General features: G+C 43.2%; 1 protein-coding gene across 1 annotated transcript in view; it reads right to left on the reverse strand.

Annotated features, from left to right (window-relative positions):
* The window catches only part of HDAC9 (histone deacetylase 9), a 1,057,517-nt gene that overhangs the window by 969,767 nt on the left and 69,322 nt on the right, over positions 1-18,428 (reverse strand). The gene's annotated exons all lie outside the window — the stretch shown is intronic.

The following is an 18,428-nucleotide window of genomic DNA, read 5'->3' on the forward strand; positions in this document are numbered from 1 at the left end:
AAGGTTCTAACAGATACAGTATAAATATCTGTATGGCCCATATTACAGGTCTTGTTGCTGTGAAATTGCTTTTTATTTCTTCTGGCTTGAGATGTGTTCCCGTTGACGGGAAGAAATCTCACCTACTGTTTTAATTAAAATATTTCCCCCCTCCCCTGCACGTCACAGTGCCCTGAGACTAGCAGTCTTTATGGCCAGATCGCGTGCCGGCGCACTTAATCTTTCTCCACGAGGCGCATTTCTTCCTGCCGTCTATGTACCAGTGGAGAGCAGGGATCTTGTGCGCAGGCGCCGGGCAGTCAAAGTGACTCACCATCGCCTGCGCACATGATCACTGCTCTACACTGGTACATAGACGGCAGGAAGAAATGCGCCTTGCAGAAAAAGGTGAAGCGTGTGGGATCTGGCCATAAAGACTGCACATCACAGGGCACTGTGATGTGCAGGGGAGGGGGGAAATATTTTAATTAAAACTGTAGGTAGGATTTCTTCCCGTCCCCCAGACAGGAACACATCATAAGCCAGAAGAAATAGAAAGCAATTTCACAGCAGCAAGACCTCTACTATGGGCCATACAGGTAGGTATAGATTCACATTTCTATCACCTGTATCCCCATATTAGAGATCAGATAAGTGCCAAAGGGTGACAGATTCCCTTTAAGGCGTATAACCAACAGAGGCAATGAAGGAGATGGAGAAATGACTTTCTATGACTCCTCCGCAGCTGTGATTCTCTCATATGAGAGGATTGGAGCACAGAGCACTGACACTTGGCTCATGCTCGCAGCAGAGTTTGAGATGAGTGTCATTAGCATATCACATCCAGTGCTATACACTAATTTGATTCCAGCCTTAAAAGAACAGTACTGTGACACATGCATGGTAAGAAGGTACCACAGTGAGCTATAAATAACACATGGTAGATGGGTCCGAGTTTTGCATACCATAGGGGTCCCTGGGCTTACAACTATTCCACTGCTGAGTTCACACTTAACCCTCAGCTCTCCTCTTTTGGGAGGGAGCCAACCATAGATGGCTCCTAGTTTTGCTTGGTTGGGAGCCCAGGGAGCAAGATTGGGTCTCCCTTGATTTCGGCTAGGGGAGGCCACTAGCTCCTGACTCTGTGTGGCCTTCTGCCTCTGAGGGATGAGGAATGGTTATTGGGGGCCTTTTCTCCATAAGGTACTTAGTTGACATTTTTTTTCATCAAAAAAGCATAGACAGACATTGTCTATGTGTTGTTTATTCACAGCCACACCCACACCCACTCTCATTGGCTGGTCTTCCTTTTTAAACACTCTTCCTTGTGGATGGTGTCACCCCCTGATAAAGGCAGACGCTGAAACGTGCGTCGAGGTGGATGCATCCTCGTGGCAATCCTTCCTGACCCTCCATACAGGAATGATAATCTAATCCAGATCACATTATGCCACAACACTATTGATTGATTCAGTCTCACCATAGTTCTATGTGAACATGTGACATTGTCCTGATATACCCAGTGGCTACCATATCCTGCATATTGTATATAGGGACCCATGCACAAGGACTTTACTAACTTTGGGTTTCCTTCAATACAATATATATTCACCTACAATTTTGTTTGATATATATTTATTACATGGGCAGCATAGTGGCTCAGTGGTTAGCACTGCAGCTTTGCAGCACTGAGGTCCTGGCTCAAATCCCACCAAAGACAACATCTGCAAGGAGTTGTATGTTCTCCCCGTGTTTGCGTGGGTTTCCTCCGAGTTCTCTGATTTCCTCCCATACTCCAAACACATACTGATAGGGAATTTAGATTGTGAGCACCAATAGGGACAGTGCTGATAATGTCCGTGAAGCGCTGTGGAATGGCGCTATATAAGTGAATAAAAAAATAAAAAAAATATTACATCTATTTTTATGCACTAATGCACTTTTTTGATTTTTAAAGAGAGATAATCTCAGACTATTATATATTTATAATAGCAACTTAAACCAATCTCAAATTTTGTGTTTTTTCTTTGTATTTTTTGCATTCTGTGCAAACCTGGGTGTGGCCTTACTTCCTAGAGTTGGACAACACATTTAAAAAGCTTCCCTAGGCTGGTGTTCACAGTTTGGGACTTAGTCCTTATTCACACATTGAGGTCAACTTTGACACATGGTAAAGTTTTTAATATTAGACAGTGTAGGACCGTACCGAACGGTTTCACCTTGTCGTTGGTGGGATAGCTTATATACTATTTTTGATCAAAAACAGTGTTACTAAGAACCCTATTCTATTTAAATGCACTTGCTTTTTATTTATTTACAGCAGGGTTTATTTTCATTTTGCTTCTTGTAGGTTTTTCTGATTCATGGCCATTGTGAAACATGTATTTATGTGCTGAATGTATGCTAACTTAACCAACCTCAAATTTTGTGTTTTTTATTATATATTTATTTATATGTACATTCTTGGTCATCTACAGGGTGGGTCATTTATATGGATACACCTAAATAAAATGGGAATGGTCGGTGATATCAACTTCCTGTTTGTGGCACATTAGTATATGGGAGGGGGAAAACTTTTCCAGATGGGTGGTGACCATGGCGGCCATTTTGAAGGCAAAAAAGGTGAACGGATGGACTCTACATGCCTGGTTCCCACCGTGAAGCATGGAGGAGGAGGTGTGATGGTGTGGGGGTGCTTTGCTGGTGACACTGTTGGGGATTTATTCAAAATTGAAGGCATACTGAACCAGCATGGCTACCACAGCATCTTGCAGCGGCATGCTATTCCATCCGGTTTGCGTTTAGTTGGACCATCATTTATTTTTCAAAAGGACAATGACCCCAAACACACCTCCAGGCTGTGTAAGGGCTATTTGACCAAGAAGGAGAGTGATGGGGTGCTACGCCAGATGACCTGGCCTCCACAGTCACCAGACCTGAACCCAATCGAGATGGTTTGGGGTGAGCTGGACCGCAGAGTGAAGGCAAAAGGGCCAACAAGTGCTAAGCATCTCTGGGAACTCCTTCAAGATTGTTGGAAGACCATTTCCGGTGACTACCTCTTGAAGCTCATTTAGAGAATGCCAAGAGTGTGCAAAGCAGTCATCAAAGCAAAAGGTGGCTACTTTGAAGAACCTAGAATATAAGACATATATTCAGTTGTTTCACACTTTTTTGTTAAGTATATAATTCCACATGTGTTAATTCATAGCTTTGATGTCTTCAGTGTGAATGAACAATTTTTATAGTCATGAAAATACAGAAAAATCTTTAAATGAGAAGGTGTGTCCAAACTTTTCGTCTGTACTGTATGTGCATATATATATACATATATATAATACTGTCACTCCAAAGACATACTGATAGGGAATCTAGATTGTAAGCCCCATTTTGGACAGTGCGGATAATGTCTGTAAATTGTGTGGACTGTAAAGCGCTGCGGAATATGTTGGCGCTAAATAAATAAAAAGATTATTATTATTATTTTCTATGATTGCTACCTGGAATTGTGTCCACTTTTTTCTGGTGTTTCTTCCCACCCCACCATATGTAAACCTTGACCAAATAAAATTAATATATTGCATACTCATCTTGGACTCTTTATCTCGGTTTTTCTTCTTCACAAATAATTTGTGTTGTTTATTCAGTAGAATTACGCTTTGGCTGGATAGTACCACTTAAGAAATCTGGCCTGGCATATCTGTTCCTTCAGACCATGCCAGCAGTTACTTATAGCCAGATTGATATTACTCTGCTTGAAAAAAAAAGCAAACAAATGAAATAAATGTGACAAATATATAAACCTGTTTGAGATCATCATCTAAATTTATTTGAAAATTGTTTTTTAAAATGTAGTCTTCTTGATGGGCAAAATATACAAGATGCTAGGCGAAGTGTAATCATAAAACATAATATGCAAGTTGTCGCTTCAGAGAGGAAGATGACTTGAACTCTAGCGCCACCTTTTGGAAGTAGCAATGTTAAAATTCAATATAGACCCTTTAATGGGCCTTGCCACAGGCCAAACCAGAATCTCTATCTCTATTTGCAATATTTTTTTAAGAGCCCGAGAGCTCTGCCCTAAACTAATGTGCGCTTAAAAAAGTGACAAATGGTACAAAAAAAGTGCACTAGCATATGGTCAATCGTAGCCCTCTCCAACAGGAGAAAGGCCTCCAATAAACACATCCCTGTCCCTCCGAGCCAGAAAACCACAGAAAGGGTCGGGGGCTAGTGGTCTCCTCTAGCCGAAGCCAAAGGGTACCCAGTCTCACTCCTAGCATCTGCCTAGGCTCCTACCAAACAAAATTAGAAGCCATCTAGGTCGGCTCCCCTCCCAAGAGAGGAGGACAACCAGGGGGCAGCGGAACCTCCCTCCACACTCTGCCTCCACCCCAGACCTATTAAAAGGGGGCCCATAAGGGAACTGCATCCTGATAAATCCTAGTGACAAAGACACAAGTTTAGTGTAATACTAGTCAGACCTTTGAGCGTGAATTTAAAAATGACTAGCCAAAAGGCCTGGTAAAGGGTGTGTGCTAAAAAAGAATGAAATGTTGAAGTGCAGTGCAAAAGTGCCAAAACTCAAAATCGGTTTCTCACGCCCTGTGAGTTAGGGTATCCTAGGGTCATCATTCCAGGGTCACTTGGGCTCTCAAATTGAGGATGACTTAGATCCTGGAGGGCCAGGGTCTCCACCAGATGACTATATAAGCCAACAGGCATACTGCTCAGCGCATCGTACTCAGTGTGCCTAATGTATCAATCTACTAGAGCGGCCCAGGCCAAAGCCACTTTTTAGAATGATACTACACTTGATCTTCACTAAAAAACCCTAGAAGCGATATAATATGAAGGATTTCAGAATGTGAATTAACAATATCAAAACGAGAGGGGTTGTCTAGTTTTACAAATATATACATGATCTTTAAGGAGTAAGTTATATAACTGATAGAGATGAGCAAAAAGATTTCCAGGACCATGATTCGGCATCCACATCGGTACTCTGGTTTTAGCTGACTGGCTCATTTCATGATATAAGCCAACCCCATTCTCTGTCATGACTGAGGACTAGGTAGAGAAGGGGGCTGTTTAGCTATGGAAATGAGCAGTCAGCCAGCCTTCTTAAATCATACCTATAATCATATGCCTGCAAGGGAAACATTGTACTGTATCTAGCTCAAGAGCAGAAGAAGAACTTGGGGTGAAATGGCTACCACTGGATAATTCATTTTACTCCCAAAAAAACATAATTGGTTATAAATTGATGGTCATGGTAAAACACAATTTTTAATTGGCGCAGCAACCATGTAACCCATTTATCCCAAATCTGGGATTTGCTTTTTATACAAACAAAATGCGATCCAAGCTTAGAGTTATCTTTTTTTTTTTATCTTCACAAATAACAAAAGCAACTGACATAATGTACCAAGCAGGTCTATTTCCTGCACCATAGGTCTGATGACACAAAGAGCTCAGGAGAATCAGTCGCAAGAGAAAAAAGGTACAAAAATACAGTCTCAAATATCAGGTCCAAAACCCCAGTGATGATTAAACCAGATGGTTCTATTTTAGAGAAGAACCTCTTATGAGACATGGAAGAACAATCACCAGCGATGCCCACCCCCTGGCACACCAGGTCAACTAAGGACAAGACCTGTGTAACCGTATTAGCGAGAAATCGAATACCAGGTCATACCTTATAGAAGAAGCTATTCTAATTTCCCAGCCAAGTAGCTGTAAGAAGTGAAGGACTATTTCATTGTTGAGATGGTTTCTGTAAGGCAGCAATCAACTTGATTCTGTAACAAGATCCATTAAAGCTCCCCGGTTGTATATATTCCTACTGTTGCTGGTCTAGGTTAACTTTTATGAGGTTATTATATTGGAGGAGATGTATCGGCTCCAGCACTGTGAGCAGCATAATTATAATACTACGGATAATAACTTCAGTAATAAAGAAATGCCACACCACATCTCTTATTTCAGCAGTTTAGTGCTCGGCATATCCTCTTCACTTCCAGCTCTATGTCAGAGCAAGCTGACACAATATATATTATTTTAATGCCAGCATATAAAATATTTAACTGGTGTAGGGATTTTATACTATCGGAAACAGTTTCAGTGCCATCACAATTTAATATATTTCATATAATATCCCGGTGAACAGTTTATTTACTAAAATTAGGTCATAATCTTTATCAAGACCTATAGATCTAGGACAATAATTCAGTAATTAAAGGGGATATTTAGCCAAAAGATCTTCTGTTATGCCATGGATGTATTGGAGAAAATTGCATTGCTAATTTATTTTAGACCACCAATGTTTTCTGCATATGATGAGCTTTAACCCTTTTTGGCACTGCTTACAGATTTTCGCTACTAGAAATACAACGCAACGTGATAAGAAAACTGCTATTAATTTGAAGAGTAAAAAAAGCTCTAAGCAGCGGCAAAGGGGTTTATAATCTGGAGGTCTAAGATCACAATGAATTCACATACATAACAATTACATTGACATGGCAATGAGACACATGATGTTCTCAAAAAAGGTTCTGTAGACTGTGCCGACTCCATCAGCAAAGACGCTACAGTGATCCTCTGAACTTTAAACAGGAACCATCAGCAAGTCAAAAGTTGCCAGCTTTTGCTCTTATTTTATTCCCACTGCTCCCCTAAGTTCCAGAGATACGGACTATTCTATTTAGTGCTATTTTTTTGGCGTTGGTCATATGATGATAATGCAGAGGAACTTAAAGACAAACCCCTATAGAATCCTGTAAGCACCACCCCATTGGTAAATGGAAAGGGGCAGTGCTTACAGGATTCCCTGGGGCAGGTCTTTAGGCTGTTCTGTATTATTACTATGTGAGCAACGTCCCTTTGGTAAAAAACATAAAAGGTAACACTAAATATAAAACTCCATATATCTGGATCCGTGTGGCAGATTTAAAAAAAAAAAAAGAATACTCTGGAGCAATGGGAATAACATAAGTGCAAAAACTGGCAACTTTTGACTTAGTGATAGGTCCTGCTTTAAAGAGGTTGCCCACTACAATAAATAATGCTCCCATCGATTTAAAAAGTGAACAGAAGTGTTTTTGTAAATACATTCCATTGTTTTTCTTGCCTGTGAGCGGCGCTATGGCTGACCACTCACTGGGCATCACCCAGCTGCAGTCTGCTCTGACATCCACTGATGTCACATCATGTTCCAGGAACTCAGAGGTGTGACCCAGTGGCACGCACCCCCCTGATTGACTGGGCTGTGGGCAGAGTTTCACCGCACGTCACAGCCGAGCATCCAGCACACGCTTGCAGCCAATGAATGTAGAGGAAAGAAGGAAAGCGTGTGCTGAACACTGGGCTGTGACATGTGGTGAAACTCCGCCCACAGCCCAGTCAATCAGGGGGGTGCGCGTCATTCGGTCCAGACTCTGGGTTCCCGGAATGACAATGGAAGGTATTTACAAAAAGACTTCTTTCCACTGTTTAAATTGATGGGGGGATTATTTATTGCAATGGACAACCTCTTTAAGAAAGCAGGACATACACACTTGCCAAAGTCTCTAGGCATTGAGTTCAGCTAAAATATGAGAAGTGATATGAAGGTGAGGGGATCCAATTAAAAAAAATGATCTCAGCAGCAACTGAACATAAAAAGTCATTTATCTTTATCAAATAACTGTGGCACAAATTCTTGAAAGTTGCAAACACGTGAAGTGGGACACTTGAAGGTTACAGTCACTTAGGTAAGGCACTGCACCTGGCAGTGACAGTTCACATTTCGTGGCACTATATGCTTAATGATTGCAATTGATACTTGGTAGTGCAGTTTGGCTTGGCGGTTTTTGGTCACACATGGTGGTAAGGACACTTGAACACTGTAAAACGTCATACATCATTTACATGTCAGGCATTTTTACTCCTGATCCCAGGAATAATCCTTAGGGTAGGTTCACACAAGTGTAAAAAAATCGTCAGAGTTTCATCATGAAAACTCGGATGAATTTTTTCTCATCCATATGCAATTTTTTTTTTTATCAACAGCAGCTACAAATTAAATTACAAGACCATTTACAGTTTCCTATGTTACATAGTTACACAAGTTGGAAAAATACTTAGATCCATCAATTTCATCCTTTCTCCACCAATTATAAATTCTTTGTCACTAAATTATCTATAACCCATAATGCCATTAGTGCTAAGGAAATCATCCAGCCCTTTTTTGAAAGCTGTTATAGTGTCTGCCATTACTACCTCTTGTGGTCGGCATTCCACAGTCCGACTGCTCTGACAGTAAAGAACCCTTTCCTGCCGGAATCGCCTTTCTTCCACCCGTAATGAGTGCCCCCTGGTCCTTAGTATGCTCTTTGGAAGGAATAAGTTATGTGCTAGTCCTTTGTACTGACCACACATATACAGTACAGACCAAAAGTTTGGACACACCTTCACATTTAAAGATTTTTCTGTATTTTCATGACTTTGAAAATTGTACATTCACACTGAAGGCATCAAAACTATGAATTAACACATGTGGAATTATATACTTAACAAAAAAGTGTGAAACAACTCAAAATATGTCTTATATTCTTGGTTCTTCAAAGTAGCTACCTTTTGCTTTGATGACTGCTTTGCACACTCTTGGCATTCTCTTGATGAGCTTCAAGAGGTAGTCACCGGAAATGGTTTTCACTTTACAGGTGTGCCCTGTCAGGTTTAATAAGTGTGATTTCTTGCCTTATAAATGGGGTTGGGACCACCAGTGCAGAAGTCAGGTGGATACACAGCTGATAGTCCTACTGAATAGACTGTTAGAATTTGTATTATGGCAAGAAAAAAGCAGCTAAGTAAAGAAAAACGAGTGGCCATCATTACTTTAAGAAATGAAGGTCAGTCAGTCTGAAAAATTGGGCAAACTTTGAAAGTGTCCCCAAGTGCAGTTACAAAAACCATCAAGCGCTACAAAGAAACTGGCTCACATGAGGACCGCTCCAGGAAAGGAAGACCAAGAATCACCTCTGCTTCTGAGGATAAGTTTATCCGAGTCACCAGCTTCAGAAATCGCAGGTTAACAGCAGCTCAGATTAGAGACCAGGTCAATGCCACCTAGCAGCAGACACATCTCTACAACAACTGTTAAGAGGAGACTTTGTGCAGCAGGCCTTCATGGTAAAATAGCTGCTAAGAAACCACTGATAAGGACAGGCAACAAGCAGTAGAGACTTGTTTGGGGTAAAGAACACAAGGAATGGACATTAGACCAGTGGAAATCTGTGCTTTGGTCTGATGAGTTCAAATTTGAGATCTTTGGTTCCAACCACCTTGTCTTTGTGCAACGCAGAAAAGGTGAACGGATGGACTCTACATGCCTGGTTCACACCGTGAAGCATGGAGGAGGTGGTGTGATGGTGTGGGGGTGCTTTGCTGGTGACACTGTTGGGGATTTATTCAAAATTGAAGGCATACTGAACCAGCATGGCTACCACAGCATCTTGCAGCAGCATGCTATTCCATCCGGTTTGCGTTTAGTTGGATCATCATTTATTTTTCAACAGGACAATGACCCCAAACACACCTCCAGGCTGTGTAAGGGCTATTTGACCAAGAAGGAGAGTGATGGGGTGCTACGCCAGATGACCTGGCCTCCACAGTCACCAGACCTGAACCAAATCGAGATGGTTTGGGGTGAGCTGGACCGCAGAATGATGGCAAAAGGGCCAACAAGTGCCAAACATCTCTGGGAACTCCTTCAAGATTGTTGGAAGACCATTTCCGGTGACTACCTCTTGAAGCTCATCAAGAGAATGCCAAGAGTGTGCAAAGCAGTCATCAAAGCAAAAGGTGGCTACTTTGAAGAACCTAGAATATAAGACATATGTTCAGTTGTTTCACACTTTTTTGTTAAGTATATAATTCCACATGTGTTAATTCATAGTTTTGATGCCTTCAGTGTGAATGTACAATTTTCATAGTCATGAAAATACAGAAAAATCTTTAAATGAGAAGGTGTGGCCAAACTTTTGGTCTGTACTGTATTTATAAATGTAAATGAGATCCCCTCTGAGGCATCGTTTTTCTAAGCTAAACAAGCTCAACTTTTCCAATCTCTCATCATATGAGAGGCCTTCCATCCCTTATAATAATCTAGTTGCCACCATTGAACTGACTGTAACTTCTGAATATCCTTTATAAAATGTGGAGCCCAAAACTGGATCCCATATTCCAGATGTGGCCTCACAGCTCTATAAATCACTTGTAAGTTACAACTGATTTATAGAAGTGTGACAATACATTAAAAAATTGCAATATATCGGCATGGTGGCGCAGTGGTTAGCACTGAAGCCTTGCAGCGCTGGGGTCCTGGGTTCAAATCCCACCAAGGACAACATCTGCAAGGAGTTTGTATGTTCTCCACGTGTTTGCGTGGGTTTCCTCCCACACTCCAAAGACATACTGATAGGGAATCTAGATTGTGAGCCCTGATGGGGACGATAATGTATGTAAAGCGCTGCGGAATATGTTAGCGCTATATAAAAAATAAAGATTATTATCTGAAAAAATGGATGATATACTATGGCTCCATATGGCATTCGATTTCTTCTGCGCACCCATAGACTTGAATGGGTGAGTCTCATTTGACACACGGAAGAAACTATTACATGCTGCAAATTTTTTTTCATACGCAGATTAAGTCTGTACTGCCCCATTGAATAACATTGGTCCAAATGAAGTTAGTTTTTTATTGACAGCACTCGTACCGTAAACATGGTTGTGTGAACGAGGCCTTATTTCTATAAGCACTTCATGTCTGTAACATACCTGGCGGCGTCCTTGCATAGTGGTCCAGCTCCCACTGTGCAAGAGCGCGCACTTGATTTCCAGTCCAGACTATCACTCTGGCTTTCCTCCATGCTGTCTGCTTGCCTCTGTTTCTTCTGCTTAAAGGCAGCGCCCGATCACTTCCTGCTTCTTGAAGCTGCTGCGGGCACACCCCTTGTGCGTCCTCAGCCTATTGCTGTCTGTCACCTGGTATTTAACCCAGCTCTTTCCTGGAATCCATGCCTGAGCATCTTGTTCTGTCAGTTGGCCTTTGGTCGCTGACGTGCCAGGTCCTTCCCTGTTCCCTGCCTTACGGTATCAGTTCCCATGTCTGAACTGTGTACTGTCTGTGCACTCTAGCCAGCTACCTGTCTGAACACGCTCTTAGCCTGTTCATCCTGCCTTCTAGGGGCTGCATACCTAGATCTGTTTCTGTGTTTGTTTGCCTGTCTGTCCGACTTCCTGAGGCTGTATTTCTAGGCCAGTCTGAACACGCTCCTTGCCTGTTCGTCCCACCTCTCTGGGGGCCGCATACCCAGACTCGCTCCTGTCTCTCTCTGCAGTGTCGGTTTCTGTCCGAACACTCAGTTCCTGTCTGTACACTCTCCTACCTTTTACCTGTTTCGTTTATATGTCCGTCCCTTCCCTTTTTCTGCAGAGTCTGTACCTGCCCCTAACTCCTACTCGTAGTCGCTGTACTTTCGTTTGTGAGTTTAGTGTCCACTCACTACTTCATTGCAAGTATCTAGTGTGTATCTGGTTCTGCCTTTCCCTTCCTGTCTGTTCCGTGTGTACAGAGCCCTGTCCTCTCTGCTCTGCCTTGCTCACCGCTTCTGCGGTTTCCGCTCTGCTCCGCCTTGCTCACCGCTCCTGCGGTTTCCGCTCTGCTCCGCCTTGCTCACCGATCCTGCGGTTTCCGCTCTGCTCCTCCTTGCTCACCGCTCCTGCGGTTTCCGCTCTGCTCCGCCTTGTTCACCGCTTCTGCGGTTTCCTCTCTGCTCCGCCTTGCTCACCGCTCCTGCGGTTTCCGCTCTGCTCCACCTTGCTCACCGCTCCTGCGGTTTCCGCTTTGCTCCGCCTTGTTCACCGCTCCTGTGGTTTCCGCTCTGCTCTGACCCTTTGCTCGCTGCTTCGGCAGCCTCGCTCTGCTCTGACCCTTTGCTCGCTGCTCCGGCAGTCTCGCTCTGCTCTGACCCTTTGCTCGCTGCTCCGGCAGTCTCGCTCTGCTCTGACCCTTTGCTCGCTGCTCCGGCAGCTTCGCTCTGCTCTGACCCTTTGCTCGCTGCTCCGGCAGCCTCGCTCTGCTCTTACCCTTTGCTCGCTGCTCCGGCAGTCTTGCTCTGCTCTTGCCCGCCGCTCTGGGCGGTCTCACCCTGCTGTGTTTGTCCACCGCATCTGCGGTTCTGTTCTGGAAGTCCCAGTCTGTACTGGGTCCTATCCACTCTGTGCTCCAGCCTGTCATGCCTGCCAGTACCCCCCTGCCTGCATACCAGCCGTGTCTGCCTATACCCCCAGTCTGTGTTCCTGCCTTACCTTCCAGTACCTGTATTCCCCGGTGTGGGCCAACAGCCGTGTCCGGAGTCTGACCTGGAGTAGACCCTGGTCCCTCTGCTCGGTTCCTCCCTGGTGCACTGGCGTCGTATGCCGTCGTGCGACCTTGGTCGGATCGGGCAGATACTTAGTTACGCCCCTCCAGGCACTCTCTGGTTCATGGCCCAGTGGAACTACTAAACACGCACACGCCAGTCAGTCCGGGCGTGTGCATTGCAATGTCTATGAAACTCTGTCTTCCATGCTCTTAGCCTCACGATCAGGATGCAGAGACGGTCAATCTAGTTAGGCTTAAAGTGCTTTGATGGAGACTCTCGCACAGTCTCTGGCTCACAACAACATGGTGGTCACATTACACTTTACAGGCATGAGCAAGTAAAGTGAAAAAGCACAGCAAATACTATATAGAACTTACTAATTACATACATATCACGATGCACGCTGTAACTCTAACCTATGTGTTACAGCATTGTGTCACTACAGATCTCTCTCTAATACAGGACTTGCGATATTAGCCTTCAGAGCTATAACATCAGGACCGAGTTTTCCACAATGTCGCCTATCAAACAGGAGACTATCTGCAACCATCACTTGAAGGGAATGTGTCCTTAGAAAATGGCATATTGTTTAAATTACTTTTTTTGTGCTACATGTATTTTTAAGTTTTATTATTTTGATATTCTTTCTTCCATATCACAATCTTTATTAATAATGGCTACCATGGCTTTTTTTAGACTGTAACTTCCTGTTGTATTAGGAAACAACACATGTACACTGTGTTCCAAATTATTATGCAAATAATATTTTCTCAGATTTTCCCAAATTACCTATATGAATTTCAGTCATTGTAATTTTCCAGTCAAATAACTATTAGAGTACAATTGAAAGGTTTTTGTACAAACTGCCTATGATAACAGTATATTTTTAATAAAATAAAAAACTCAAACTGCACTCAAAATGCATGTTCCAAATTATTATGCACAGCAGAGTTTTCAACCTTTTCATTTTAATAAAGAACAAAAAAATGGTCATTTTTGAAATTATAAGCATTAGCAGGTTATTAGAAACTGAAATCAAACAGTTTTCAACTCAAAACTTTATTCTAGGTGATGTTACATTTGCACATAGGACCCCTTGTTCGAAAGAAGCTTCTGAACTCTCTCGTCCATTGAATTTGTCAGGTTTTGGATGGTTTCTGCTTCAATTGTTTTGCATGAGGACAGAATACCCTCCCAGAGCTGTTGCTTAGATGTGAACTGCCTCCCGCCATCATAGACACTCCTTTTGATGATGCTCCAGAGGTTCTCAATGGGGTTGAGGTCAGGGGAGCATGGGTGCTACACCATAAGTTTGTCCCCTTTTATGCCCATAGCAGCCAGAGATGCAGATGTGTTATGTGCAGCATGAGACGGGGCATTATCATGCATGAAATGATCTCGATGGTCCAGATGGATGGAGTGGAGGATGGCTGGTTGATGGACACCCCATGCAAACACGGCTACGGCGCTAACAAGGAGGAGGTGGAGTAATGTTTTGGGCTGGAATCATTGGGAGAGAGATTGTCGGCCCTTTTAGGATCCCTGAAGGGGTAAAGATGAACTCCATAATGTATGTTGAGTTTCTCAAACAGCACTTGCTTCCATGGTTCAAGAAGAAGAACCGTGCATTCCGCAGCAAGATCATTTTCATGCATGATAATGCACCGTCTCATGCTGCACATAACACATCTGCATCTCTGGCTGCTATGGGCATAAAAGGGGACAAACTTATGGTGTGACCCCCATGCTCCCCTGACCTCTACCCCATTCAGAACCTCTGGAGCATCATCAAAAGGAGTGTCTATGATGGCGGGAGGCAGTTCACATCTAAGCAACAGCTCTGGGAGGGTATTCTGTCCTCATGCAAAACAATTAAAGCAGAAACCATCCAAAACCTGACAAATTCAATGGACGAGAGAATCAATGTGAAGGAAGGCAAAGCTATTTCAGCTGTAATATCGCCTATTGTGACTGGTGGCTCCTGTATCATCATCATTGTCATTGCAATCCTACCTCTGCTGATAAGGAGCCTACTGAAAACTCATCAGGAAAGGACAGGAAGTATGAGTCTAAAAAAACCTGAGCAGTCAGGGTGAAAATTGTGAGATTACTTCTGTTTTTAAATATAGATTGTGAGATGAAAAATAAATGCCAAAAACTTTCAAAAATCTGTGTATTATGAAAACCTGATTTAAGCAATAGCTGATTTTCTGAAGACACATTCACTTTGGGGATCCTGCTCTGCTATGAGTTATTGATAATTTGCCAGTCTCCCTTCTGATCTGCAACTGTAGATATAGAAAGGCATCAGATAATTGGATTTGGATTGCTAAGGTGGCAGAGGCTGACCCGGCGTTCATGAGGTGGTTCATGTATTGCATTCTTTATTGCTACAGAAATAAACTCTGAGAAAAGAGAGAGGAAGCATTTGTAAAATTCTATTTATAGATATTGTAAAGACGAAAAAGAGATTCAGCCACCTAGGTGATCAGTCTTAGTGGAATTACTGGGATGTACACGCATTATCAGTCTTTTATACCAGATTTCTGCAGAACAGTAATTCCATTCTGATTTATCTGGCATCAAACAAACCCGCTAATTAAAGGATTGCTTCTTTTTCTCTCTAGCAAAAAAATTGCTGATTTTAATACTTGGTTAAATGCTTTGTATTTCTCTAGTGGTAAGAAATACAGACATATGTACTGTACAGACCAAAAGTTTGGACACACCTTCTCATTTAAAGATTTTTCTGTATTTTCATGACTATGAAAATTGTACATTCACACTGAAGGCATCAAAACTATGAATTAACACATGTGGAATTATATACTTAACAAAAAAGTGTGAAACAACTGAAAATATGTCTTATATTCTAGGTTCTTCAAAGTAGCCACCTTTTGCTTTGATGACTGCTTTGCACACTCTTGGCAGTCTCTTGATGAGCCTCAAGAGGTAGTCACTGGAAATGGTCTTCCAACAATCTTGAAGAAGTTCCCAGAGATGCTTAGCACTTGTTGGCCCTTTTGCCTTCACTCTGCGGTCCAGCTCACCCCAAACCATCTCGATTGGGTTCAGGTCTGGTGACTGTGGAGGCCAGGTCATCTGGCGTAGCACCCCATCACTCTCCGTCTTGGACAAATAGCCCTTACACAGCCTGGAGGTGTGTTTGGGGTCATTGTCTTGTTGAAAAATAAATGATGGTCCAACTAAATGCAAACCGGATGGAATAGCATGCCACTGCAAGATGCTGTGGTAGCCATGCAGGTTCAGTATGCCGTCAATTTTGAATAAATCCCCAACAGTGTCACCAGCAAAGCACCCCCACACCATCACACCTCCTCCTCCATGCTTCACGGTGGGAACCAGGCATGTAGAGTCCATCCGTTCTCCTTTTCTGCGTCGCACAAAGACACGCTGGTTGGAACCAAAGATCTCAAATTTGGACTCCTCAGACCAAAGCACAGATTTCCACTGGTCTAATGTCCATTCCTTGTGTTCTTTAGCTCAAACAAGTCTCTTCTGCTTGTTGCCTGTCCTTAACAGTGGTTTCCTAGCAGTTATTTTACCATGAAGGCCTGCTGCACAAAGTCTCCTCTTAACAGTTGTTGAAGAGATGTGTCTGCTGCTAGAACTCTGTGTGGCATTGACCTGGTCTTTAATCTGAGCTGCTGTTAACCTGCGATTTCTGAGACTGGTGACTCGGATAAACTTATCCTCAAAAGCAGAGGTGACTCTTGGTCTTTCTTTCCTGGGGCGGTCCTCATGTGAGCCAGTTTCTTTGTAGCGCTTGATGGTTTTTGCAACTGCACTTGGGGACACTTTCAAAGTTTGCCCAATTTTTCGCACTGACTAACCTTCATTTCTTAAAGTAATGATGGCCACTCGTTTTTCTTTACTTAAAATTTGTATTATGGCAAGAAAAAAGCAGCTAACAGTCTATTCAGTAGGACTATCAGCTGTGTTTCCACCAGACTTCTGCACAACTCAACTGATGGTCCCAACCCCATTTATAAGGCAAGAAATCCCACTTATTAAACCTGACAGGGCACACCTGTGAAGTGAAAACCATTTCCGGTGACTACCTCTTGAAGCTCATCAAGAGAATGGCAAGAGTGTGCAAAGCAGTCATCAAAGCAAAAGGTGGCTACTTTGAAGAACCTAGAATATAAGACATATTTTCAGTTGTTTCACACTTTTTTGTTAATTATATAATTCAACATGTGTTAATTCATAGTTTTGAAGCCTTCAGTGTGAATGTACAATTTTCATAGTCATGAAAATACAGAAAAATCTTTAAATGAGAAGGTGTGTCCAAACTTTTGGTCTGTACTGTATGTGCCCAACAGTCTGAGATATCCAAATAAATCTGCAAAGAAACTACCTATAGAGCGAACTGACTACTATTATAAGGCTATGTGCCCACGATGCAAAAATGCTCAGGATTTTTCCTGAGCGTTTCTGCATCTCCCTGGCAGAAAAAACACATGCGGATTGTACATGTGGATTGTACATGCGTTTTTCCTGCCAGGGACATGCGGATATGAAGCGTTCTTCACTTGCATTTCCGCATGCGGGTTGTCAAGCACTTTCCAAGCGATTTTAGCATCACTTGGAAAGTGCTTGACAACTTGGTCACACTATATAAATCCATGCAACCCGCATGGATTTATATAGTGTGACCCCAAAGAATGGTTAAAAATAAAAAAATAAATCTATACTTACCTTCTGATGGCCCCCACAGTCTTGCTTCGCTCTGTCCTGGCTGCCGGCAACTCGCGGTCCTTCAGTCCATCGCGATCTGCCGGCATGGGAGGACGAGCGCACCGGGGGCCATCAGAAGGTAAATATAATATTTATTTTTTATTTTATTCTTTTTTTTCACAGGTTCTTTGGTACCCGGGTCTGGAGGAGAGTCTCCTGTCCTCCAGACCCAGGTACCATCCGCACATTGAAACGCATGTATTCCGCATGTACAGATGCAGTGATGCGGATTCCATGCGTTCCAATGCAAGTCAATGGCGGCGAAAACGCAGCGCTTCCGCAAAATAATTGGTAGTGCTGCGTTTTTTTCCGCAGCGGAAATTTCCGCAGCATGTGCACAGCACATGCGGATTATCATTGGGGAACATGGCAGACCTTCTACCAAACATTTTTTTAAGCGTTTCTGCAGCGGAATTGCCGCTGCGGAAACGCTTAAAAAATGCATAGTGGGCACACAGCCTAATTCAGTATTACTTGACTTGAAGTCAAGTAAAATGTGAATTGGCTTCATAGTCATACAGCCAACAGCAGGGCCATGACCCCATTTCCTTTGGATGATGAATAAGAACATTATTAGTAACCTACAGCCTTTCTTTCCTACATGGGTTGGAAAGGATGGGGGGAGAAAGAGTGTCAATACCTGCCAATAATGGGACGTGTTGCTTTAAAGCAGTCCGGTCAACAACTATGTGACTATGTTACTGCAGACTTGTAAGTCCTCACATCGCGCACACCTTACACTGTGAGGATTCTCCGGTGTCGGCGCCAGGAGCGGGCAGTCATGTGACCACAAGTATGTGATGTGCATACTTCTGACCACATTCCGAGTAGATGGGGCGGCCTCTCTCAATGCAAGTATATTGAGCGAGGCTGTAAACAGTCTAGTCGTAATATGTCCGGGAGTATGCATAGCACATATTACTTGCAGCAATCTGACCACCTGCTCCCAGTGCCGGCACCGGAGAATCCTCACAGTGCACAGTGTGCGCGATGTGAGGACTCACAAGTCTGTAGTAACATAGAGTGGCTGCAGACTTGTAGCTTAAAGGGGTTGTCCACTACTTTGACACTACAGATAGGGCATCAATGTCAGATTGCCCAGGGTCCCGCACACGACACCCCCGCTGATCAGCTGTTATTGGTGCCAGCGGCCAGAAGTCCTTACCTGCGGTGCCTGGCCAATAAGTTGTAGTGGCCGTCGCTTGTGACTGCACATTCGCCTCCTATTCAATTGAGACCTGAAGTGGTTAAAAGAAGCTCAAAAGACTGAACATAGGA

This window comes from Phyllobates terribilis, unplaced genomic scaffold (genome assembly GCF_046119375.1).
Source record: "Phyllobates terribilis strain yellow unplaced genomic scaffold, ASM4611937v1 Scaffold_4__5_contigs__length_816908805, whole genome shotgun sequence".
In the NCBI taxonomy this organism is placed as follows: Eukaryota; Metazoa; Chordata; class Amphibia; order Anura; family Dendrobatidae; genus Phyllobates; species Phyllobates terribilis.